Raw genomic sequence first — 26,437 nt, 5'->3', positions numbered from 1 at the left:
CCAGGATCTGGTTCCATTTCTTTCCAGCTATTTTTCTGCCAACCTTGTCCTTACTGAATACACAGGCACCTGCTGCTATGATTGGTCAATAGTCTACTGAATATTCTGTCTAACCAGGTGTTGATGGCACTAGTTCTTTTGTTGTATTGATTATGGCCTCCCACCATTTCCAGTCTGCCACATAAAGAGGAAAAAGTCTCCTAGAGGTATTGGTGAAACTGACTAACCGGTGAACGAATTTTGATAAATTTTCCCAGATTAGTTTGTTACACCCAGATGTTTCTTTACAGGGCAAACATCTTGATGTACAGACATGGTATTTAATACTTTTAGTGTTAAATTTAGTATCTTACATGGTTTTTAATACTACATTCCCCATTAACTAATGGCATGCCCTACACCGTGCAATTTTGCCTTTCTAAATTTGCATCCTACATTTAGCTAACTGAATGCATTTTTAGACTTCGGAAGGCCAATCACACTTTTTTTAATCTGAGCTGTAAATTAAAACACATCTTCTCCATGGCAAAGGGCACGAGACAATCCTGGTTTAGTATAAGAAAGTCACCTGGAAATTCTCAGATGTTGAAGATATATCAGAAGTAAACTGATTGAAACAGACCTTCCAAACAGATTGATGAATGCATTTAATAGCAGTGATTCTTTAGCAAGTTGAATGGCAAAAAACTAATATAACACCGAATTCTGAAAACAAATAACATCTAATAACTGAGCTAGTGCCTAGCCAAGTGTGGGAAGAAAGAATTTCTCCCTCTTTGGTTGTGCTTCTATTTGCACATTTTCTGTTGGGTTTTGGTAGTGCAGCCATCCACAAGCATCAGCTTTTAGTTTTTTTTCTGTTGAGAAAATAACCCTTCACTTGCATTTTCTCATCTTACTTTTATTTTCTGTAGCCAGAACATGGACATATGCCATAGGGCTGAGAAGCAAAACCAAATATAATCAAAACCCTCTTAAACTTAAGCATTCAAACAAGATAGCCCTTGTTCTACAGAGGATATAGTCGCTAACTTGTATGATGTAGGGGTGTAGGGTCACTGTCATCTGTGGACATTTTCTCTTGGATCACGAGCTCAGAGCCTGCAAATTATTGCAAAATTATCCTCCTTGCAGTATAAAAATTATCCTCTTTGGCTTGACATTTTCTAGTTGTAGTTTAGCCTTTCTGGTCCCATCTTTCAGTTCTTCCATTCTTCATTTAGCTGAATGCTCTTTCATTTTCTACTGTTCCAACATTGCAGTGGTTAGACCAACCGCTGCTTTCGTATTTTATCCTCTTATTCCTTTGTCACTGGTATCTGGCACTAACTCCTTTATGCTGATAGCACCAAAGTCGTATTGTTTCCTGTATAATCAGTGTTATATTCCCTAGAAGAAGATGATCCATGCTGCAAATAAAGCCGAGATGATGAACTAGTGTCTCATGCACAAGCAGCTATCTTGTCCCCCATATTAGTTCTTTTAACATATTTGCAATGCTCAGCAAGACCATGAAATTGCAGTAATAAAAATTTGAGTTGTTTCTCCTTATTTCTGGCACGAGTTATTAAAGTTGGCACTTTCATTTAGAATAACTCTATCTACTTGTGAAATGACCATCTGAAGCCTCATTCACTCTGTTGTGCACATTTGCCACCTCAGGGAGGAAGCAATGCATGTAGCTGGACACGAGCAGTAGTCCCTTTCTGGTGTTCCTACAGTGCTCTTGTGCTTTCTATAAGCAGCCTTGAACCATCTGGCATTGCTCAAAAATGTACCAAGGATAAATACCCTTGATATCAAATTTCTATCAGTGGAGCTGTTTACATTAATGTTGTCCCAAGTACAAGCAGACTGTCGTTTTTAGGGTCTCCTCCTTAATTTTTCACCGACTGCCTTTCACTAACTCCTCTGACAATCTAAGGACACCCTGATACTTTGTTTCTTTAGTTGGAGACATTTACAGACTCATGGCATCATGTAGCATAAGAGGCTCTGGGCTTGGATCTGCAGCTTGACAGTCTCTGAGAGTTTTTCTCTCTGTGAAGTGTGCTACAGAAACACTAAGACCTAAGCAACTGTCCAGAGTTTGGGAGGGGGGACTGGACTTTTATAGGATGTTTTCTGGTGTGTGTTGTCAATTTGTCAAGGTTTACCTGCCAATTTCAGAGCAACCAGAGCCCTGGCAATGGATGGACTGATGATAGGTCTGAGTAGCACTGGACAAAGTTGTGTTGGGATCGTGTACAGAGTTAAATGAAATAAGAAGGCAAAACAACAACCCACAAGCTTCCCGTTTCAGAGTATTTCATTTCTCATTCTTTCCACTCTGCATGTACTGGGACTGTTCAAGCCTGAGATGACAATTGTGAAATGCAATTAGTGAAATATGCTGCCTGTTAACTTTGTCACAGCCTCTGTTATGAAGCATACACTTCATACACGAGGAAAAACTATTGATTTAATATCTAACCTCTGCCAGCACTTCTGCAATAATCCACTTCACAAATAAAAATTAAAGTGACATAAGTAGAGGGACTGGAAAAAAAATCTCTGTTCAATCCTCCTCACAACCAACAGGTTATAGCAAAGGCAGGAACAGTCTCCTATAAGTTTGGGTGTAATATAGAATTTTGTACCACAGATTTTCATTCCTATTACAAACATGAATTACAAATTTCTGTATTACGTATTTCTAATTTGTAATACAGACATTTCATCCTACATCACTCCTTGAAAGTGTCCATTTCTCTCCAATGACTATAAAAGGAGCCAATATGATTAGCTCAGATGTAAAGATGCACATTGCATGTATTGATGTGTGTTCATATGATTTCCACCCTCCAATAAAAAAGAAATGAATGAACTGAGGATATTGAAGGCAGATTGTCCTTTGATGTTCAGGACATCTCCATTACTGAAATCTAGTAAGGCGGTACCAAGACTCTTACACCAGTCCCTTATTCTTACATATGAGAACTGGTATGGTTTCCTTGATTCTTTTTATCTAAAAGAATGACAGTTTGTATAATAATTCTCAGTATGCTTGTAAATGAACTTATTTCTTTCTGTACTGGTAGTAAAAAAAGGGAGTACATTGTATTCCCCTTAGGGAAACAGAAATATCCTTCACAATTTTTTTCCAATTTACTGTGTTAAATGCACTTTTTTCCTTTGCTTTGCTTGTTCAAGGTCAGCTCTAGATCCAGACATCTGTTTTCAACATCATGTTTTGGTGCAAGTATGATGCTTCTCAGATTACACTCTGTGGGAGCAAGGGTGGGATGTGAGCAGTTCAGAGTGTATTTAAAGAATAGGTTGCATCTCCTTTGCATGTAGTCGCAACCAAGCTCCTAGAAATCTCTCCACTCTTAGTTTGAAAAGCAGACAGCAAAATGTTCATTAAAAGGCATGCAGCATGCCACAAGGCCATCTGTGTTAGGGTGGCATGCTTGAGGTAGAATAGGAACTCCCCTTAGACATACATTTTTTTTCCACAGATATATACAGAATTAAACTCAGACTTGTTGAGGTGCAATCACTGAAAACAAACATAATTCACCATCTCTTATCTGTTTGCCCCCGAGCCTTGGATGTGGGCACCCTCTGTGTTAACAGCAGCCCCACAGTGCTTGTGGCACTAGCACCGAGGATACTAAGAAGGGACAAGGATCCCATTGCAGTGGCATGAAACCAGCTTTGTTATGGACACTTCCTGGTCTATAAGGATTATGTAGGAATGGTCAGATACAAAGGCAGTGAGAAGCAGTGACCAGAATTTTCAAAGGAATGGAAAAGTTTTAAGGGATTTTTAGTATTTAGAGCAGCTCCTCTCAGTGCTACCTCTGGTCTGCCTCCTTGATTTGCAGAGCTTAGGACTATTGGCTGTGATGTAACACTCTAATCACAGTGTTTCTAGAGCAGAGCATTGCACATTCTGTCCTGACACTGATTTTGCATTCATTTACCCCAATTCTCCTGTTAGAAGGGTTACATGACTTTACCATATTTCTATGTAGAGAGGACAACATGCTGCTCGATATGTCATATTCTTCTAAACTCTATTGTACTAAAGAGGGAAAAAATACAAACTTCAGTGCAGTTCAGCAAAACACAGATCCCTCAGTGACTTTATTAGCACTGAGAGAAATCCAGCAAGGTAGATGCTGCCTTCCAATATCCCTTTCCATCTTGACTTTTCAAATTTGGCTAGAATACTGTCCTCTTCTACTCTTCTTCCCGTTCTGCCTACCTTTTCTGGCAGGCCTGTTTAGACATCAGGTTCCACTTTTTTTTCTTACTGTCCCTTAATCTTACTAGTAATGGACTTCACTGGCAGCTTCCACTCCATGCACGTCTCTGTTTCTCCTCTGCGTAACAGAGCAGGTCTGGATGCACTACACAGTCATGAGACCTGCAGACACCTAAGGTCACAGTGAAGGCAGTAAGCTGACTGTGAAGACTCTATGCCTGCTGGGCTCAGACAGTTTGAATGCTCAGCCTCCTGATTCGATAACAGAAAAAAAAAAAAAAAAAAAGACTGGCCTTCAGGGTTTCTAAAAATGCCACCTTCCACATTGGCTGCAGTATCCTTTGTACAAAATGTTATGACTCCATTTTGCAGTGTCTGTTCAGTCTTGGGAGGGGAGTGGAAAGGGAAGAGAAACAGACACTTCACGGCTCTTTGGACAGAGCCACTAGTTAATGTTAATGTGATATAGGATAATTTTTGACATGGTCATAGTAAGGGCATAGGTAGATCCTGTTTGCTGTATCTACAGATGCCTGACTGCTCTCTTGTCTCTGGTCCACTCTCAGGCAAACTCCTTGCAGACCTCTGACTAATCAGTGTTAATCACATATGCCATCTGCCAGATAGATTACACAGCAAGGCTAGCACTTTCATAAGGGCTGGCTGGAGTTAGACACTTAACTAGTGCCTCTGAAAATCAGGCAGCTGAATACTCACAGCTTCCTCTGAACACAGTGAAATCTTGGGACTTGGGAACTCATTCAAGTGTCCGGTGTGCAGCATTTCAGGCTCCCCATGAGCATCAAAGAAGTGATCCAACTTCCCAGAAGCATCCCACACGTTTGCAGCTGAGATGCTTTTTAATATCTGGACTTTCAAATCTATACATTGGTCAGTTAAGCCCCTGACAGAAATACAGACACATATTATGACACTTCAATGATAGCTCTCTACTTTCTTAGGTAAGGTGTAGAAGAGCTGCCTGCAAATGGTATATATGAAGCTGCTAAACCTACAATCTTCTTTAAGAATAACTTGGATGGTGGTCCTTCTTAAAGCGTACACCCTAAAACAATATCATTTATGAATTCATTTGAGAGCAGAATTCAAAACCTAAAATTTATCTAAAGTTTTTTTAACCTTCAGTTTTTCATTTTGATTAATGTTAGGAGGCATTTCTATCCCTGCACATTCTGCCAAAAGATAAACAATTTGTTCTTTATTACACACTGTAGTTTAGGGGATCATTACTCAAATATACCAGTGTTTCCATAAATTTGAAACTCCAGAATTTCTTGTTAAAAGGTTTATTTAATAACTTCATTTACTATAATACTCAAATTTTACACTGCAGAGCAAGATACAACTTTGAAGCACTGCATAAAATATTTATACCATGCCTAGATGTGGCAGCTATGCTTGTGATTAGAGTTTTATTCCTGTTAATTATAAATCAAACATGTGGGGTGCTTAGGTTTCTTTTTCCTTGAGAAGAACATTCACAATAAAAATGTCTTTGTTCAGAGTCCTTGTGACAGCTCACCAATACTATCAAGCTTAAAATTGCAATGAAAAGACCCATATAAAATCCACAGTTTATTATTCTATGGTAGTTTTCAAGGTCCTTTGGTCTCTTTCAGGCCTACAACTTGATTTTGGCTAGGGCTCCATCTGCACGGAGTTCATGATAGGTAATGGTATCATAACTCTTTATCAGCACTCTTCTAGATTGCCAAGTTTTCAGGAGATAGGTTGTCTGTGTCTAGGTCATCAGCAATACTGACAGTGTTCGTGGTAATATACTGATAGAAGTAGTAAACACTTCAGTACTTGGGGGGAAGGCTATAACTGTTTTCCACTGAAAACCAACCTCCTTGCCTTGCTAAATGAAGTAGGGATTGTGAAACTCTCACCTAGAATATGAATCTTGCCTCTCATTCAGTCATCCCCGCTAGCTCAAAGAAGGCTATTCCATCTCTTTCCATAAGCATCTGAAGGCCATTTAGCCCCACTAACACAAATAAGTCATTTTCAATTGCTATCCTACAAGCTATGAGTTTTACATTCATGTAACTTTCCAGCCTATTCTCCATTGAGAATATGACAGATTTAACCTAACAGAAATGCATTCTGCTTTATAAATTATAGAGAATGACATCTATGATAATGCTAGTATACTTGTTATAAATCAATTGTGCTGTTCTGCTCTGTCTCTGGGTCTTATTTCTCCTTGCTCAAAGCTTACAGTGCTTCTACATCTTCACATTTTACAGCTACAGAAGAAATTGTTTAGTCAGATTTGACTTTTTTAATAAACATGTACAAATGAATCATCATATAACTACAGGTACTGTATAGTAAATAAATAACATCACAGTGCTAAAAGTCTTCATAGTACACATATGTAAGATTGGATGCTGCGATCTTATCAGCTTACAATGTTTTATACAGCATTGAAACTTCAGCTGAATAGCTTATCTCTTGGAAGCCAAGTTATAATTTTGTTTCTTGTGGAATCAAATGTCCTATTATCATAAGGCATAATTCTATTGGAAAAATAAACTCTGAAGACAAACTTTTAATGAGAGTTTCCCTTCATTGATATGAATTTTGTTCCTAATTGGAATTTGTTAGTCACTCATTTAATGAGTAGATATGTTTTGCCCCTCTCCTTTCTTTAAGGACATAAATTCTGCAAGCATAAGGATTAAAAAAATCCTATGAATAATTTTTAGCACATAAGTCATTCATTAGCAATTCATTATAGGTATTTGTTACTTCAAAATCAAGATACAAATCATTGTGATGGGAAATAAGAGTTTCTGTACCTTAACAAGTTTCTTGTTAAGGATAAGCCAAACTCCTGGTACCATGTTTCATAAGCAGATATTAAATAAAATGCTCGTTAACACTTAAGTGAGGCCTTGACAGATTTTTTTTTTTCAAACATTATTTCAGTGTAACTGTAAGCAAGAAAAAGGGCAGCAAATAGGTACCTGATACATGGAAACACCTATCTGTGTTCAAATATATTCAAAAAGTTTAATTCCATTTTTCATGCTTTCATAGCTGAAGAAAAAAGCCCTGCCCAGCAGACATCACCAAACTGTTTCATTTGTCAAGTGGCTGTTAATATATTGAGAATGGTTTGGGCAATCCAGAGAGTAATCATTGTCAAAACCACACCATGACATAACCACGGTCTCCCTTCCCATCCCATTACAGCAGTTTTAGGCAGAGATTTTTTGAATCCTAAATTACTGTGCAAATGGGAATACAAGACTCATTGCAAGTGTTTGATTGAACTTCGCTAATGTAAATCAATGATTAAGGCCATGCTGTTCTTCTGTTGTCAGCTTGCTATAAGAACAGGTTTTAGGCAGGCTCTGAAATAGCATGTACTGACATAATTTATTGAACCAAGTTTGTTCTTTTCAGTCTCTGAAATAAAGTGAGCTCCTGAGTCAGCAGTGATTCATGAGCAAATAGCTCTACAGTAGGTACAGCTGCATCAGGCTGTACATATACATTCCTTTAGAAAAAAAACTCATTCTATAGGAAAGAATAAATAACCATGAATTAAATTGGGTATTACACAGGGAGCTAGCACCACAAACTCTCCTTTAAAAACATGATGTGTTATAACTTTTGATCATCAGTAAAGACTACAAAACATAGCATTAACACTACATTTCAAGTTCCTAAACCCACGTTTAAAATGAAAGCTTTATTTTTGTGGAGAAATCTGGATGTAACTTTTTGATTTGCCAGGTCAGTATTTTACAGACAACATTTCTATTCAGACAAAAGAAAAGAGGATAATGCAAAACATATGTTTAAACAGTTATTCTTGCAGGTGAGGCAATCTCACCTACCTGAGAAAAGAATGGATCTAATGTAGTCTAGCTATTGCAACCAGAATGGAAAGTTTTATAGGTGGCACATGAAGAGTCTGACTCTGCAGCACGCCTGCAAGCAAATCTCTCACTGCTCATCTCTCACTGTGTCACTCATGCCAGGTAAGAGTGGGAGTCCCAGGCCCTGAGGTGGGAAGCATTTGCAGGCCATGATGCCAGGGAAGCAGCAAGCACAGTCCTGCCTTTTCTGCTTCCAGGAGGTACCTCCAAGGGAGTGCAGGAGGGGCAGCAGGGTACAACCTGCACCCGCTGTTGCTCCACTGCAGCTTGCTTCGTTACTGTCTCCATATCCACAGTGCAGTGCAGTGCAGTCCCCGTTGTGCTGGGGTAGGACTAGTAAGATGAAAGCCCAAGATTTTTCCCTTCCACCTCCTGCCCCTGCCTATGCTGAGCAGTGCCCTGGCCTAGGAGAGCATCTCTGTATACATATATATACAAACACACACACACACACACACATATATATAAGTGAATTCTAACTGGGGAAAGGGGTAGAGAAGTGTATTACAACAAAAAGACAACTAGTATCATCTGGGAGGTATTTCCTGGCAGTTGCACTGTTGCTCAGCATGGGGAGAGGCCAGACCTTCAGCCAGCATAAAACTGCTGTCCCCACCGAGGTCAGAGCTTTGCCACTTCAAGCCATCTGAAAAGCTTCCTCTGTCTCTTTAAGCTGTCACCTCGACTTACATTAAGAAGAATTAATCAGTGTGTTCTGTCTCTGGACACCAGAAGAGATCAAGAAAATTGAATTCAGTGTAATTTAAAAATGACTCTTTGCAGAGTGAAATTGTCTTTGTCTTTATTTCAGCTGGGAGCAGCTGCAGCTACACTGTGAAAGGTCAGGAGAATGACAGCAGCACATTTTACCCCCTCTTCATGTTTCGTGCCCCTGCCTTCCTATCTGCTGCATTCATAATGCTGAGAAAGAGTGAACCGGTTCTCATACAGCTGGGGAAAGAGTGTTAGCTGCAGAAAACAAGACATTTTGCATGCTGGTTGTATATTATTCTGGGGATTAAATGCTTGAAAAGAAACATGTACTACAGGTGTCTCAGGGTGGGTATAAAAATGACAACTGCAGTTGTACTGAGTTTTAAGTTCTTGTCATTCTGAGAAAACAGACATGCATATCATGACAGCTGCAGCACTACAAAGCAAGAAAATCCTACATTTGGGGAAAGAAATTGATCTTCTACTTTCTCTTACAGAGAACAAAGTCAATTCTTAGGACAATTAATTCCTGTGCTTCTGAAAGGTAACAAACTCATAGAAGAGAACAAAACCTTCTCTTCAGTGATTAGATAATTAACATTTAAAGTGTTGAGTCAGACAACAGAAGAATGAATTTCCCAGTCAGTTTCGACCACAATTATTCTGGTGACAGTGGGGGGAAAGGAGCAGGGTACTGAGCCACTCCTGCTAGCTTCGCTGCACTCAGAACGTGACTGTTCCTGCTCCTGCCTAACGTGAACCAAAAGCCACAGCTCCAACAAACTGGAGCATCCCTCCAAACCAACGGTGAGTATGATTTCTTCTTAATTGACGGTTCAGACATTTAATTTTCTATTTGCTAAAAAGACGGATTACACGATCAAAAAATGGTGTGCAGTCAGTAACAGTGCAAGTTCCCAAAGAAGACTAATTTTACTGTGGATAAGATTGTCATCAACCTGAACAGCATGAGTCTAAGCTGTGTCCCTGCTCTGCTCACACTCTCAGACCTCCCTCAGTGCCAGCAGCAGGGCAGATCTGAGCAGCCATTGGCCAAAGTTATCACCAGAATGGGAGGATGGAGCAGCCTCCAGCCTGCTATGGATCTGAAGACACTCTGTTCCACTAAGGCTTAAGAAAAAAACCCCCAACAAATCGTAGAACAAAAGGCACCATCACCAAAATAATCTCAAAGAAAATCAACCCAGATCTCCTGCCCTTTAAAGTGTTGGGTTAAGGATGAGGAAAAAACTCAGCAGAATACACTGGTGCTTACCTTCTACCAATTTACTGGCCAGCAGGGTAATCTTGCCAGTGATTCCTAAATATATTGTAAGTGTAAAGTGCTGAACCAAATCCCCTTAACGGTGATACTCTGCTCTCTCCAATTCTCGCCACCAACCAGATTTTTGCCTAATCTGTTTCTTCTAACTGACTTTCAGAGAACTAAAGCCCAAGTAACAGTCATTAAAGCAATGTGTGCTCATCAGTTGAGAAAGGGAGGACACATGTGAGCTCATTAGTTCACATTTAGAAACCTTATTTCAGTCTCCAAAAGAGTATTGTTATCCTAACCAGTGCGTTTGACCTCCTGCCACGTTGGTCAGGAGGTTGTGTCTTTTTCTCCAGCACTTCATTTTTTTGTCTTACATAAAATAAACATTTAGAGTGCCAATGCCCTGCAACATCAGATGTACTGTACAGTGAGAGCTACTCATCTTTGCAGCCCTCCGTGCACCTCTGAGTTTGTGTTTCAGGTACACTGAAAAGGAGGCTACAAAACAAAACAATGCCTGTGAGGACAGACTGATACAATAAAGACTGATATAATTTATATGAATGTAAACACAGGAAACTATTTTTCACACACTGCACAGAACAAATCATTAAAGGTAGTAAAAACAAACACCTCCAAATAATATTTTTGTTCTGTATGAAAACATCCCTGTTGCTGGGTTGCAGCTATTTTGCTAAATGAAAACTACAGCAATAAATGTTTTTTGCAGATAAAGACCATTTCAGGTTAGTGTGGCTTCATCTCCAAACTCAAAATAAGGAGAGAAGGACCTCTTGTTACTTTTGACCAGCACAGTATGCAGCGCTTATTGCTAAATCAAAATGTGTGGCTCTATGATTTTGCCATTCCCATCATTAGAGTTCAGATGAAAAGACCTCTGTACCATTCCAGTCCCATGGAGAAGGTCAACAGTAGAGCACCGCACAAAGCTCTTCTATAGCACCTTGTTTTCCTACACAGATGATCAGACAACAGTGATTAATATTGTTCAAAGGATAAATCAGAATATCCGTGCTTATCTGGCTCATCTAATCTGAACATAACTTGCCCATAAAAGCAGTGTCCTGCTGCAGTCCACACCACACCGTTATGTTCTTCCAGCTCCTTACTGGGTTTTGCATCTGCTGCCTCTGTCTGTTCCTCTGGGTTTGTGAAGGGAAAAGGAATCTTATTCATAGTTGATCACTAACTTTTATCCAAGTGAAAGCTAAATTAATGCTTGTTTACCTAACTGAAAACACCCAGCCAATACAGTACCTAGCGTCAGCCTATACAAAACTCAGGCTATGAAAGGGCATCAAAAGACTGGCAATTTAGGAAAGTAATAACCCTCTGATTTCTAAAGCATTGCACATTGTGACACAGAGGAATAATATCCAGTCTGGGAAGGGACTTAATTAGAAAGTTAATAGCATATTTCAACTTGCCTTTATAACCTGTTCCTTTTTATGTGCTGTGATGAGTTCTTTCAGGAGTGCGTGGGAAGGCAGAGATTATAAAGCTAATTGCAAATTTAAAAGACCACTTTATTAAAAAGACAGCCAGCTGGTCAGTTCACTGGTTAGAATAGGCATTACTGGAATGGAAAGCACTTTTCAGTTCCTCCCCTGGAAATTTACCCCACTAAGAACATCCAGGCAACTAGTTTCATTGATGCACACCAGGAGCTTCCCTTTCCTAGCACACATTGCTCCTTAATGGTGTAAGTTATCGACACCCATGGATAAGGTAACATACAGGTTGAAGACCTCCTCTGAGCCTATTGGTTTCTTCATGTAAAATGTAGGGTAGTGAAAGAGTGTCTCAACATTAGAATTGTAAGGTCTTGATCCAGCCTGTTTAAAGTTAATCAAAAAAATTCCAGAGACTGAGGAAGAACTGACCGGGCTATTTAATTCTCTGCCGTCCCTGTCTAGAGTCAGGAATTGCTGTTCATCATGTTTTACCAGAATATAAGTGGTATGGCTGGAAAAGTAAACTAATCTCAAAGAATATGAGTTGTCAAAGGTACCATGCAAAACTTCAAAAAAATCTATTAACTGCAAAAGTCACAAACTCCAAACCTCTCCTCCACCTACTGAAAAAAAAGTATCCATTTTTTCCTCCCTTTTATGCCATGTGGTTTTAATAAACTCTACAAAGCTGGGGGAAGGGGGAAATGTGTGCACACATACACATACGGCTTCAAGCTTTTCTTTCTGTAAAATAATGAACGACTTCAAATCCAGCCCATACAGGATGATCCAGTTACCCAGTAGTAGGGGTCTAAAAAGGGGGCTGAATAGGTTTTCAATACTTGATTGCTTCTTAATCATATTCAGTGCACAGAATGCCTTCAAAAATTTCTTCTACTTTGTATTGTGCTCTGAGCAAATTGACCAATTCACTGAGGATCCAAATACTACCTGAGCAAATAAAAGGAATAACAAAAATATAGAACCCTTCAGTACAAGTATTTAAAGCAAAAACCGATCAAGATATTTTGAATTTTAAGTCCCTTCTATGAAACTGGAATACAAAGGCTTTCATTTTGTTGTTTCAAAAGCACACGTAGATCCTTATCTTTCCAGTTTAATACTTCTGGGGAAAAAAAGTAATAAAAACTCAACACTTTAGGTGGTATACATGATTCTATTTGCATGATTAGAGTTAGCTTTCAATCTGTGGTTTTGCCAGTTATATTTCAAGAACTAAAATGAAGTTTCAAGTGTCTGGCACTTAACTATGGAAAACCTCCTGAAATTAAGTAGTAAAAATAAGATATTTATCTCATCTGTATGCAGCACACTAGATGATTTACAGTGCTACTTTTCAAAATGAGTCACTTAGAATAGTATTTCTTAGATATTAACGGGTAGCATTACTTTCCTGAAGAACTTGACGTCACTTAATAACATCCTAAAAAACACCACCCATGTTGCAAAAGATACAGCAGACCATTAGCAGCAGCATCTTAATCCTCACTGTTGAAGTAAGCTAACCAGTGCTCTATAAAAGTATTTTACCTTGCTCCCATTTAGTTCTTTTTTTTTCTTTCTTTTTTTTCCCCAAAATTTTGGTCAGATTTTCATTACTTGCATTTAAAATGTTAATAATAGCTAATAGACTGGAAGAAATCAGCAGTGAAGATAAGTCTCATTTCAGGCTCAGGCAATCTCAGGCTAAGTGGATGCATACAGTTTATATCACTATCCCATCTTCATATTATATATATATATATATATGTATATACACACACATACATATATATAAAAAAATCAAAGTCATGAGCTCTAACTCAGATCATAAAACTTGACTCTGAGAATTATATCATGAGTATATTCTGTAATACTTATGTTGGTTAAAAGTTACACACCATAGAGAACTTCAAGGAGACTCATCAAAGCTTGAGCTGTAGGCACAGTCCTTGGAGTTTTTACTATAAAACCACTGCATCTCACACCTTTCCCAGCAGAAGCTGAATAGAAACAAGAAAAAATAGATTATCGCTAGCCCCGGGGCTGCCATTCTCTGTTTTTCTTACAAGAAGCACCTGAAGGCCCAAACCACCACCATGACAGAGGTAGTACTTTAACAGCAAGTCATGTCACTCTGCTTAAAGAAACCCAACAGAATAAGAAGGTCTTTAAGCACAGAGTGAGTCAGAGAACAGAAGTGAGGCAATATTTTCAAGAGGAGAAGGGTCTTGCGGGGTGGGGAGGAGGGCTAGGCTAGCAGTCAGTGAAAGATTACCATACAGCACTGTCTAGGAGGATACTGGAGGGGGGGATGCACATGGTACACAGCTTTATATGCTTATACTTTTTCTTTAAAAGTGTAGTTTAGACAATCGCTAAACCTATTTCAGGTTAACAGTATATTTTCTTTAGTTTCTCTTTTCCTCTGAGCCTATAAATAGCTTATGTAAGTTTTAAACTGAGTCAAACAGGATTTAGAGGTAGAGAACGTATCATATTATACCAGAGGAGACAAAATTAAATTTTAGGTGGAAGATAAAAGTGTCATAAAAGTATGTGTGCATGTGTTGTGTGTGTGTATATGTACACACACACACACACACACACACACTCATTTTATAAACCCTTCAACCAGCCTGTTTGAACAACGCTGTTTTGAACACACCACTGAGAGCAACCCAGGAGTTGTTGCTATCATTTGCCCATCCTAATTAATATACACTCATTGAGGCTTTCTGTGTTTGTCAATGTAAGGCAGTAGCATGTGAGATTAAAAAAAAAAAAAGAAACAACCTAAAACTCTGCATGATTATTTTCAGGAAGGAAGGAAGGAAGGAGGGAGGGAGGGAAGGAAGGAAGGAAGAAAGGAAGGAAGGAAGGCAGGAAGGCAGGCTGGCTCTGCTGAAAACTCTTGCAAGTACTAATTGTCCTCATAAGGGGTTCTTCCAGTGACTTTGAACTGGCAGAAGGGCTAACCTTGTCATAATGCAGTGTGATATGTTTCCATCCCAAAAGACAATCCATCTGAGGAATATGTGCTATCTTGAAAGGTTTACAGACTAGTATGCTCCCAGTACTGGCCTCATTTCACTGTTCTGCTGAAGGAGGCCAGAGTTACTGGTCAAGAGACATTGTTGTTCCAGGTTTAAGAAAGAGATATTGCTTAGCTGGGTAGTTTAAGCTTTGGAATAAGGCCCTGTCTGGGGAACCCACTGAATAAAGCAATGGTGAAAATAATCAAAAACATAGCCTCATTTCCCCATGGATTTGATTTTACTATTTACATCCTCTGATTTTTGGTGCCAAGTTCCATATTATCTTAAGGAATTCCTGTACAGAACTCTTAAGAAATATCACTTTGTGTGAGCTATCTGATCGTACTCCTTCAGAAATAAAACGCATACACCAAGAGGGTTTACAGGATAGATTTTATTTGAAAGTTATCATTTCTAGCATCCTGGGGGCATCGTGGCAAGTGATCTGAAAACTATGTACAAGCATTGTAGGACTATAGCAGAAGAAGTCAATGCCAAATATGCTGACAATGGGTCCTCCATTATACTAATTACCTCAGAGTGTAGCAACATGAAGGCTGTGGCAACAAAACCAATTTATCTTACAAGTTCTTGCTGTTGCCCTTATCTGCAGCTACCTGCTTCTGTCCAAATGCCGCACTTTGTTGTCAGTTCAGTTATCTGGTTTACAGTCCAGCTTCTCAAGCATTCACTTAACACAATGGATGAAGTAGGAATTTATGAAAGTGGGATAGAAATGAATAACTGGAGATAGGGAGGGGGTAATCTTTGACATCAAAGGCAATGGATGAAGCTAAATCCTCTCAGTAACCATAGAAAATGCATGTTAAAGCATGTCAATTATCAGCTATAGAAATGCAACACTTCTGCTGAAATGTTCTCTCCTCACGTCATGCTTTAAAAATAAACATAACTGTATACAGCACAAAGTGTTCAAAGTCATGCACAGTTTCCTGATTCCTAGCAATATGCAGAATTCTACAGTCAGGGAGAGCAAACATGTCTGGAGGGCTCAAACCCTCTAGTTATTCAGTGGAGACACTTTCTTAGTGCGCTGAGTGGAAGCACAATCCCACCGTACCACGTTTTCTGGTTGCTGTGTCTTCTAGGCCTTGCTGCTGCGGCAATGTGCTGGGCACTATTTCAGGAGGTTTTCTGCATGGGGTTTTTCAGGTTGCAAATCTTTGCAGCGAATTTGCTTTGGAATTCTACCTGGCTTGGCTCTTTCCAGCCTTCTGTGTTGCATGTTTGCTTTGTAAAAGCTGTGATAAAGAAGGCAGAGCACGAATGACTTGCGAAACGGTAAGTGGAAAGTGCTTGGTGGTAGTAATTAGGGATACAATGGAATTTCGCTCAGTCAGTATTTGCTTCCTGACTGCTCTATCTCACTTTGGAGGGTGCTGCAAACAAGACCTCATAACATCTCCTACTCAGTCTTCTGAGAAAGTGATAACACAGTTGTATTGGATTTTAAAATCCTGGCTGTTTTCATAGAATTTACATAATCTAGACAAATACATCCATTAATGGTGTTCTATGAGTAAGAGTTCCTGTTACCATTATTTTACATGATAATACAAAGCACAGCAAATGAAAAAATTTATTAGACAATACATCCTTTACTCCTGAATTACCTAAATATTTTAAGTAGACTCTGGAATGTTGAATTTTAATGAGATCATAAAAAATGAATAGCATTCAAATTGTATCAGCCATTCCAATATTACAGCGATGAAAGCCTAACGATGACCACTAATTTTGTATAATGCATCATCTAATATGCACCAAAATGAATGCAGAAGACTACTTTTTAAACAGTGTACATTTACAGTGGATTCGTGATGGACATTTTAACAAGATGTCAATGCCACTCAGAAGAAACCCAAAGACTCATCCTGGTCCTATGGTATATTCGACCATGTGTTAATGGATAACTGAACTTAAAGGAAGTATTCACATGTGTTCAGCAATGGCTTCAAGTAAATACCTGGGGCTAGGACCATTAGTGTAACTATGCCTGGCATGAAGGAAATCTCAGAGTCTTCTTAAAGTAATCAACCTTTTAAAAATTGCTGCCAGTTGATAGAACGTCAAAGACCAACCTTTAGGCTCTGCTGGTACCTCTGGGAGGTGGAGAACATGCATCGGTTCAAGTTGTCTTTTCTGTCCCTTCATGATCTGCAAAAATGAGCTTTCAAACTGTAAAATATTTTTCGCTATAGAAAAATTCTTGAGATACAGGACTGAATGTAACTGTCTGTGGTCCTCAGGGAGTTACTCTGTGGAGGTGGGGGAGAAGGAGGAAAAAGTTTCCGTGTTTGGAGGAGAAAACCTGTACCTAGTTGACTACGGCTGCACCTGCTCACAAAACTAAGTCATGTGACAGTGAGATAAATTCTTGGACTGGGGTTCTGAGAGCAAAGAAAGTGGTGAAAATCCCAGATGATTACACAATATCATGAGCAAATTGCTGTAAATAACAATGCTCTGAAATCTGCAGTGTCTGGAGAACGCAGCTTTTTGTAATACTGCCACACTTCTGTGCAGGAACTGATATTTGCCCTTTCAAGGCTCCATATGTAGGAGCAAGGTGAATGGGCCTGGGCTTGTTGATCAGGCATATATTTAAAAATCTGGGGAGAAAGTCAATAAAACAAGCTGGAGTACACAGGCTCCACTCAGGCAGCAATAAACCTTTTGTACTCTTAAATCCTACATAAAGTATTATTCTTTAAGGAACCTAAACACTACACCAGCCTCTGTCATGCTTTCACAGACTCTACATGTTAACAATGAGAACTGCACTATTCTTCTCAACAACCCTTTTCACTGAACTGCTATATAATATATTAAAAATTATAAAAAGCCTGTATCATGGTGAAGGTGGAGGAAGAGCAGATCCTTCAGTAAATGGTAAAGTATCCCAGAGAAACTCTTTTTAGTGTCTCAAGGCAGGAAAGTTTATGAGCAGGTACAGTAAAAGCTGGCTGGAGGCACTTTATTTCATGTTTCCATCTGCCAGTTGTATTTCATGAAATGGAAGATTGTCCTTTCACCCAATAAATTCACCTTTTTTATTGCAGAAATTTCACATTGAATACTAATAACATTGTTTCAGGGGATCAACTAAAGGACAAAACAGGCAATTAAACAGCTCCAATTATATCATAATTTTTTGTGTCGACTTGTTTCAACAGATTACTGAATTTCTATTGAAATGATATTCAGAAGGGATTTAGCAATGTTTTAAGCATATGTTCCACAGCTTCAGTCCCAGCGCTCAATACTAACACAGTTTGAGATGTGTGCTCTCATATGTCACAAATATCATAGTTTGAGTCATTTTCCATGAATTATTGAAATGAAGAATTATTTCCTATTTTCTTTTTTGAATCAACATTTGTACTACTAGCAGTGCTGGAAGAAGTAAAATCCAGCAAACGTGCTGTAACAGATAAGAGGAGAAAGCAGTGTGCTGGGGATGTTACCTGCATTTACATGTTTGTGTTTTATTAAGTAATTGAAAGAGCCTCATTCAAGTTGCATTCCATAAACAAAGACAAACCAGATAACTGGAAGTAAGGGCTTACACAGTAACAACATTTCTTACTGTCCCTACAGCAATTGCCTGGACAATCTGCATTTTGTCTTGCAAAAGTCTCACTATCCATGTCCCTTAAGGAATGTTTCAGCTCCCTGGAAAATGGTATACACAGGTCTCCTTAAGGTCAAGAAGTAAAATCAAGAGGTACAAGAGCATACAAAGGTTAAGTTTAACCTTAGGATTCTGATTCGTTTACCACATGAATTTCTGAAAAGCAGGAAAAACTGATGAATAATGCCTTTTAATAGTCAGTGTAAATTAGATTAGAAGCAGGTCTAAAGGCACTTATGTAGCTATTTTAAGGTGTTCATGGTTTTAAAACCTCTGTCCAAGACTTTTAGAAAAGGAGCCTAAAGCTAAGCTCCTAAAGCAATATGTAACCATGTAAATCAGTGCCTTTTCTGACTTCAGCAGTGTAGCAGTATATGGACATATCTGTGTAGACTATATACATAAAAATATATATAAAGAATTCAGAACAAAATATTCTGCGTTGCATAATTCTGCTGTAGGGGACAGCATGAAAGCATGCTGACATGGAACAGTTGTTAGTCAAGTTGTTTAATACTTGCTTGGAAGGCACTCATATCCAATGTGCTGAGCATGGTAGGGGGGTTTGGACAGAATGCAGTCAGCAGGCTAGCTTTATAATAGTAGGGAGTATTCCACAATTCTCTCCAATATGCACCACAGCTTCTGAGCTCTCAATAGTGTTAAAACTTAGGCAGAATAAATTAAAAAATGTTTTTAATTTAAAAAAAAGGAATTGGAAAATTCTTCCTTTAAAACAGGCCTACTGAAAATTAAATTTAATATGACATCTGTGAACACCCTGGGATGTCTATAATTGATTAAATGTATTTAAATAAAAATAATATTCAAGATGTCCATACTCATGGTCAAAATTTTAAAGAAAGTCAGACGGGTGAAAAACGAAGTCATTGGCTTAGAACCTAAAACCAAAAAATATTAAGGTGATACAGTGCTTTTCAGCAACAGCTTATCTTTTGCCACTCTTGACTAACATTTTTTTTCACTTCAGTTTAGGCCAGTGCTATAACTGTCACGCAAAATCCAGAAACCAAGGACAAAGGAAATTGGTTTTCCTTTCCCAGTCTATCAATGAAAACAAGATATGGGGGTTGAGATACACTACTTCTAAAATCCTGAAAGACACAGTAACAAGGAATAAATTCACTAAATACCAGGAAAATTTATTAAACCAAAGAGTGTTAACTGTAAAACACAGTCTGATATATAGAAAAATAGATCTAGCCATATATGTAATGTAGGGGGGTTTTTTTATTTAAAAAGCAAAAGTGTCGTTTTCTCTATATTTAATTCCAATTGCTATTAAAAACACAATAAAAATTAATAAATATAATCAATACCAAATGCAGTTTATAATAATGCCACATAAAGTTTAAGCATTTGAAAAAGTCACTAATTTGTTAATTGTGCATAATGTATTCCCCTTTTTTAGCAAAAAGTTGTAACACCTATAATATAAAAGCTATACTTAGTTCCAGATCAGCATATTTTAATGGATATTCTCCCACAAGAATCAGTATCTCTTGAGGAAATTAACTAGTAAATTTTACTACAAAACAAGATGAAAATCAACTAATAATGTATTTTATTGGTGGCTGATGTAAATTATCATTAAAATGTGTGATTTAAGCATCTGATTTAAATCACTGTGCCCTGAATTAATAAACAGAATTAAACTATAGTTTTAGGAATTTTATTTAGACATCTCACATATTGGTGCATCTTTGCTAGCTGTTTGGTATTACTTTTTAGTGTAACACAATTTTTAACTGTGCCACTCTTTTTCAAATTTGAAAATTAAATACCATCTATTTTTTGCCAGTATGGACAGCTAAACAGCCCAAATCACAATTTTACATAGCTGAAATGATTTTCAACATCATCTGTCCTGGGTTTCACTTGCAATTAAACTACGTATGTTGATAAGACCCATTTCTTAACACCCTTTGGCTGCAACAAGTGATTTTTCTGGAGTAGACCACATGAGAAGAAGAAAACTCTCTGAGTTCCACAGTTTTCAACAGTTTTGTAGGCCTGAAATGGAGACTCCGCACTTCCTTGATTTTTTCTTCAGCCAGTATTTTGAAGACATGTTTGCTTGAAACAGTTTCCATGTCTCATTTTGTTTTTTTCTTTTTCTAAAAATATGTTTCCCATTCTTCTCACCCCTCATTTACAAAATCTGACTCACCGTCTTTGCGCTAACTCATAACGCAGCATGACAAAGAACTGCCAGCAGGAAACGAGGATCAAGGGCTTGGCTTTTCTCAATGTAGTTAAAAGTGAATATATTTTTCTCTCACCCCTCAAATCCCCCCAAGCATTTACTATATGTTTTCCAAGGACACTAGAATATTTCACCATATATTTTAGACAGTTATAAATATCTTGCACTTTCCAAAACCCGTGGATATTTCTTCTCCTAAAGCCATTCTGGGCTCCTGAGTAACTGTATACAGATATTCTTCAAAGAACTCTTTCACTTCCCTTTTTTTCCAAAAAGAACCACTTATTACAGAGTAACATTTGGCCAAAGTTTCTATATTTAATGAAATCTGGGTTTGAGTACAAGAAAATATCCCTATGCAACTCAGTGATTTGAGTTACAGGGAAGATTTTTTGGAAAGCTCTTTCATATTTGTATAAGAAATCTGGGCCAAATTTATGGACACTGGGCTTAGAAATGTAAAAATAAATGTATCATTTACACAGACAGGAAATGCCTTTCTTTAGGTATCTAGAAAACACCCAAAGTTTGACTCATAGACCTCATGATACAAGAGTGCATAGAAGAAGCTTCAATTAAACCTTACTCTCTGTAGCACAAGGGTAACACTACAGCAAATATTGCACATAGTTGGATACTACTGGCAAAGACAGTTGCTATATGCAGACTGTATCACAGGGTAAAATCCATTTGATAACAATAAACCACAGGGGCTTTGTTGTAGACCGGATAGCATCACACAATTTCATGCAGTAGAATGGCTAAATGAAATGATTGTTCAGTCTCAACACACTCAAGCACTTTTCCCATTTGTTTTCAAGAGGAACAAATGAGGCAAGATTTTGGAAGATATAAAGCCAGTAATAATGCAACAAATCTTGAAGACTTTTCTCACAAAAGTGCCACTGACCTGAGAGCTTTCCATGTAAAAATAGCTATTTATTAATATTCTACAGCAGGGAATTTGGGGTATTTGCAATCTTTGCAAACAGAACTCATTTATTTTTCACAGAGTGAAGGGAAATCAAAAGAAATTCTCTAATGACTTCACTAGGTTTGGCTGGGAATACAGAATTGACTTTATTGAGTATCTTCCTGGAGTAGAACTGAATACAGCCTTTTAAATTAAACTTCTGTGTAAAAAGCTGGTTTCAGATGGTCTATAGGTCTTTCCCTGAAAAATCTAATAATTTTCTGGTTCTTCTTTTAAACATCTTTTGTATAGATTCAAACTGTCTCCTGGGCATAATGAGCAAGGTTCAATTTGTATTATCTGGATATACACTTCTCTGTGTCCCAAGCACCTCTACAATGCCAGCAACATTTGTTTCAAGGATTCTCCAAACTAGAACAGAAGGTGCCTTGCCAGAGTTTGTGGGACAAATGAGTGCTTTACCACATTACACCAGTGCTATTAAGATCCTGACTTCCTAAGCACTAAGTTCACATAAAACGATAACACTGCCACTTTATCACTTAGCAGCATCTGCAAACTTAATGTTCCACAATGCCATAAAGGATCACATCTATTACCAGAAATAACATACACACAACCAGCCATGCAAAGAAAACATTTTTACCCTGAGCTTCTGACAACCCAATCACGTTTTTGAAAATTTCGCAACCTTGGAACCCAGTTTTGCAGCACAACCCTCCTTCTGTTCGGCATTATTAGCCTGTGTCATGCCAGAAGTCACTGCAGATCAACTGTGCTATTTGATTGGTGACATGTGGTGCTTCTGGGCAATCCCTTAAGCTAGGCTATTGAAGGCTAGCAGGTTTCTCAGAGATCTTTAATATGTGAAATTAGTCCATTTCCTGACCTGTCACGGGCAGTTGAACACCCAGGCTGCTGCTGATGACTCAAATAAAATGTGTTCTGGATCCACAGCTTCCCCACGGTCCAAGATTGATAACAGAGAGACATCTCATCAGCTCAGCAAACCTAGACTTGCAGGTCAATATCTTTTTTTTTTCATTCTCCAAGGTCAAGTTTCAACCTCAGCTGTCTCAAACTCTCAGATCTAACCTTCAGTACTATCAAGCCAGTAGGCTTGAAAAAAGACTCAGAATAGGAAGGTTTGATTTTTTTTCTCCATTCTGAACTTTCCATTCTTTTCACCTTTCTTAGCTCTCACAGATGGACACACTCCATTTGCCGATTTGCTTACCCAATGAGGCTTCTTAATCCAGGGAACATTCAGTCATTCCTGCTTCACTTTCAGGAAGTATAAGCTTGGCCCAATACATTTGGTCTAGTTCATTTCTTTTTATATTTATTCTATGATGTAACAAATCAACTAAGTGGGCTTTATAACATCTTATTATTACAAGTGCACATGAAGTAATACATCCATGAACAGAAATATTTTTGAACCACATGCAGTTTTACAATAAGTATTTTTTTTTTTCAAACTAGAAGCTAGGGATACATTGTTAATGAGAAAGAAAGTTACCTCTCCTTTCCCAATTTTCCTCACTTTTTTCTGAACTCAGATATTAGGATGAAATAAAGAGAAACACTTTTCTAAGTAGCTCATATGTAATGGGACAATAAAAAAGCCTTATGAAAACCATTAGCCTAAGCAAATAATAAGATAAAAAGGTGTTTTAATTTGCTATACCCAGTGATAATATTGCCAGTCCTCATTTTTGGACAGAGAAAAAGAACATGTGACTGTTCAGAAGGATAGGGGGGAAAAAAGAACTCTTCCAAAGTCAATACACATTTAAGTTCTAGCCATATCAAATAATAGTTAGTGATTTATTGTCAGTTTGATTTATGACATGAGCAAGGTACTGCCAAATTGCCAGTTCCTAGAACTGTAGTTTCTGTTCTGCTCCTCCGCAGTTCAAAGGCACATAGAGCTCAAAAGAACTGTTATGGTCCCCAAAGGGATTTGGTGCAAAAGAAACCAGAAGATAGCAGAGAGTAATCTGCTAAAAAAGAGAAAATGTAGCTTGGCAAGAAATGCTCGGAAAATGCGAAGTAAGGAAAGACTGAAGCAGAGTGAAACCCAAAGCTGTATTTATGAAATCAAGCTTAAATTATGGTATAGTGGTGTGTCTTCCAAAACAAATGAACAACACGCACAAGGTAGCTGGCCCTAAATAAACTTGCTGCTCTGTTAGTGACTTCCTCCCCTGAAACACCTACTATCCTGGGCTGCAGGGTAACCTGAGGTAAACACTCATATATTGTAATATAGAGCTACATTTGGATTCCTCTGAGGATTTATCACTTTACTGTAAGAAGGAGCTGCAATTAAAATCTATGTTAACAAGCAGAAGTGAAATGGAAGAATAAGGTCACACAGACAGAGGTAAACATCTGCTCTATGCACAGAGCACAGTGACACGGTGTCCTGGAAAGGCAGCAGAACTGTTTGCTTCTCTTTAATTTTAGAAAATCAAAGAAAAAGTATCAGCGACTGTAAAGATGTAGCATGCTCTAAAGCACTGAGGCAGGAGAGATGAAATTTTGTCTAAGGCAGCACATAGTTAGTCTGAAGCACATGCTTAAATTTCACAAAGTGAACTGATGAAAGAAGCTATTTAAAAGTAAACAAATGTTTATATAGTGTTCTGTATCTCAGCAGATTCAAGGTGATAAACAAGGTCCATATTATCAAGGTTTCTGGGATGGGAAAATGCCAGGGTCCTAGTTATGAATAATTTTAGTTCACATTGGTGCAGTGGGCAGGAATGGATTTTGGAAAAGTCTAGTTTCTGACTGCACGGGCAATTTGCATCATTGTGCTGCATGCAGTCTTCAGTGAGGTTATGAGGACACATGGCAGGTGTCAGGGCATGTCTAGGTAAGAATGAAGAAAGGTGGCAGCAGTAATTCAGGAAAAGCGACAAACCCTGCAGTGAAGTTGTAGCACCAGGCCAAAGTCAGGAATGAAAACAGTAGAGCATTTACCAAAAACTGATAGCCCCATGGAGACTTACCTGTGGTTCAGTCAAAGCTGAACAAACAGCGCTTCCCTGGTAGATGATATAAACTGAGAGTGATCCCAGAAAAAGTGCAGCAGTATTATCTGCCTTTCCTTGAACTCTACAAATGAGTTTCCAAATTGCTGTCTGTACACATCATTTGCAACTCCACCAGCTCTGTTCCTATTGCCCTACTTTCTTCTGTTAATGTGGAAGGAGTATTCTATCTTCTGTTTGGATTTTTGTTCACTCATACCCATCTTACAACAAAATTTGGCAATGATTTAATGTGCAATCCTATTCCAAACAGGTGTCTGTTTTCTGGCTTCCCCTGAAAACTCAGTTCCAAAGAGCAGATGGTAATATTTAGCTGCCTTCTGCACCTGCATGGATGAGAGCAAATCTGAAGAACCTCTTCTGTATGTTGAGTAGCTCAGAGCAGTATTTAGACAACCTTGCGGTTAACACATAAGTAGCCAACTGTATCCAGCCTTCTCTGGCACTGACACTGTGGCAGTCATTTGTGGAACTGAATTTAAGGTAGCAAATGGTTTTAGGAAACTAAGATAAGACAGGATGATTCATAGCATCATCAGCTAAATAGGTACCTGTACCATAGGAGCAAGCATGAATGGACAATCGCTGTTCAGGTCTTTCAGGAATTCTTGCGGTAATCACATGAATAAATTCACCTGTTGTATTTCAGACCACATCCAGTGGTCAGGATTGAGCTAAGGATTTGGGACTTCTTAATTAAATACATAAAAGGAGTTACAACTGTGTTATCTAAACATGCTTCCAGGTTCAGCTGGTTGCTAGACCAATCTAATCTGTAACACTCTGATCCTGGGAGAAGGAAAATGTGGGAGAGATGGTCATGAAAGCTGAATTTTTCAAAGGTGATTAACAGCACTGGGGCCAGTGAGCTAAAAAGAGAGGGAGTGAGAAATAATATTTCAAAAAGTTAGAGGTGAGGGCTAAACCTGGAATTAAGGCACTATGCAAAAGAATAAAAACTGAACAGCATAAAGGTGTGAGATAAAGTCACTAAAAGAAACAAGGGATCAGCAAAGAGTAAGAAAAGACTGAAATAACCATTATAAAATTCAGTCCAGGAAAAGTGTGAACTCGAGAGAAGGTACCTTCTTTCTAGACATGTTGTGAGGTACAAACTGAGAGAGAACTTACAGCTCCAGTTCTTGCACAGATCAATAGCGGCTCTGGGCGTCAGGTCTGGCATTAACCTCCAGGGCAGAAGAGTCAGGCTTGCAGGTTTGGGTGAGTCCTGTCTCTATACCAGATCAACAGGGTTCACTGAAAAATTCTTACCTTCACAGGTAGCTGCTACTCTGTTGAGGGCTTTTTCTTTTTCCTTTCCTCTCAGCCCCAGCCCACAGGCCAGTTGTTGTGTGCTGAACACAAGGTCTATGAGCCCATTAAGGAGGTTAAATTCTTGGTGCCATTTCTGCTCCTGGCCTTTTTCACCACACTGTACAACTTGCTGGGGTCCACCAGCACCTCTGAGTACCTCTCTGGGTGCTCAGGGTCAATGATCAGAGGCTTCAGGTATTTTTTCTGGAGGGATAATAAGAACACAGCAATGTCAGCATGTCAGCAGCTCTCTGCACAAGGTGAAGGATAGCTCTTTTTGTCTGGGATATTATTATTTTTTAAATTAAAAAGAAGAATCTGGCAGAAAACCTGGTGAGTAAACAAAAAATAAATGCTCTTTCAGGTTTTTAAAACACTACCAAAGACTGGTAGCTGTACATTGGTACAAGTATACGAAGCTCCATTAGTGCAGGTTTCTTTCTATATCAAAGGGTAAATCCAGAAAAGTGGCACTTTCCCCTGACTGTTACACTTCAGGAATTCACTGTGAAAATAATCACTCTTTAGATATTTGAGACTCACATTATTCAGTAGGGGAAGATAAATCTCTTT

Source organism: Apteryx mantelli, chromosome 2, assembly GCF_036417845.1.
Source record: "Apteryx mantelli isolate bAptMan1 chromosome 2, bAptMan1.hap1, whole genome shotgun sequence".
Taxonomy (NCBI): domain Eukaryota; kingdom Metazoa; phylum Chordata; class Aves; order Apterygiformes; family Apterygidae; genus Apteryx; species Apteryx mantelli.
The sequence above is the reverse complement of the archived record's forward strand: the minus strand, read 5'-3'. Positions refer to the sequence as shown.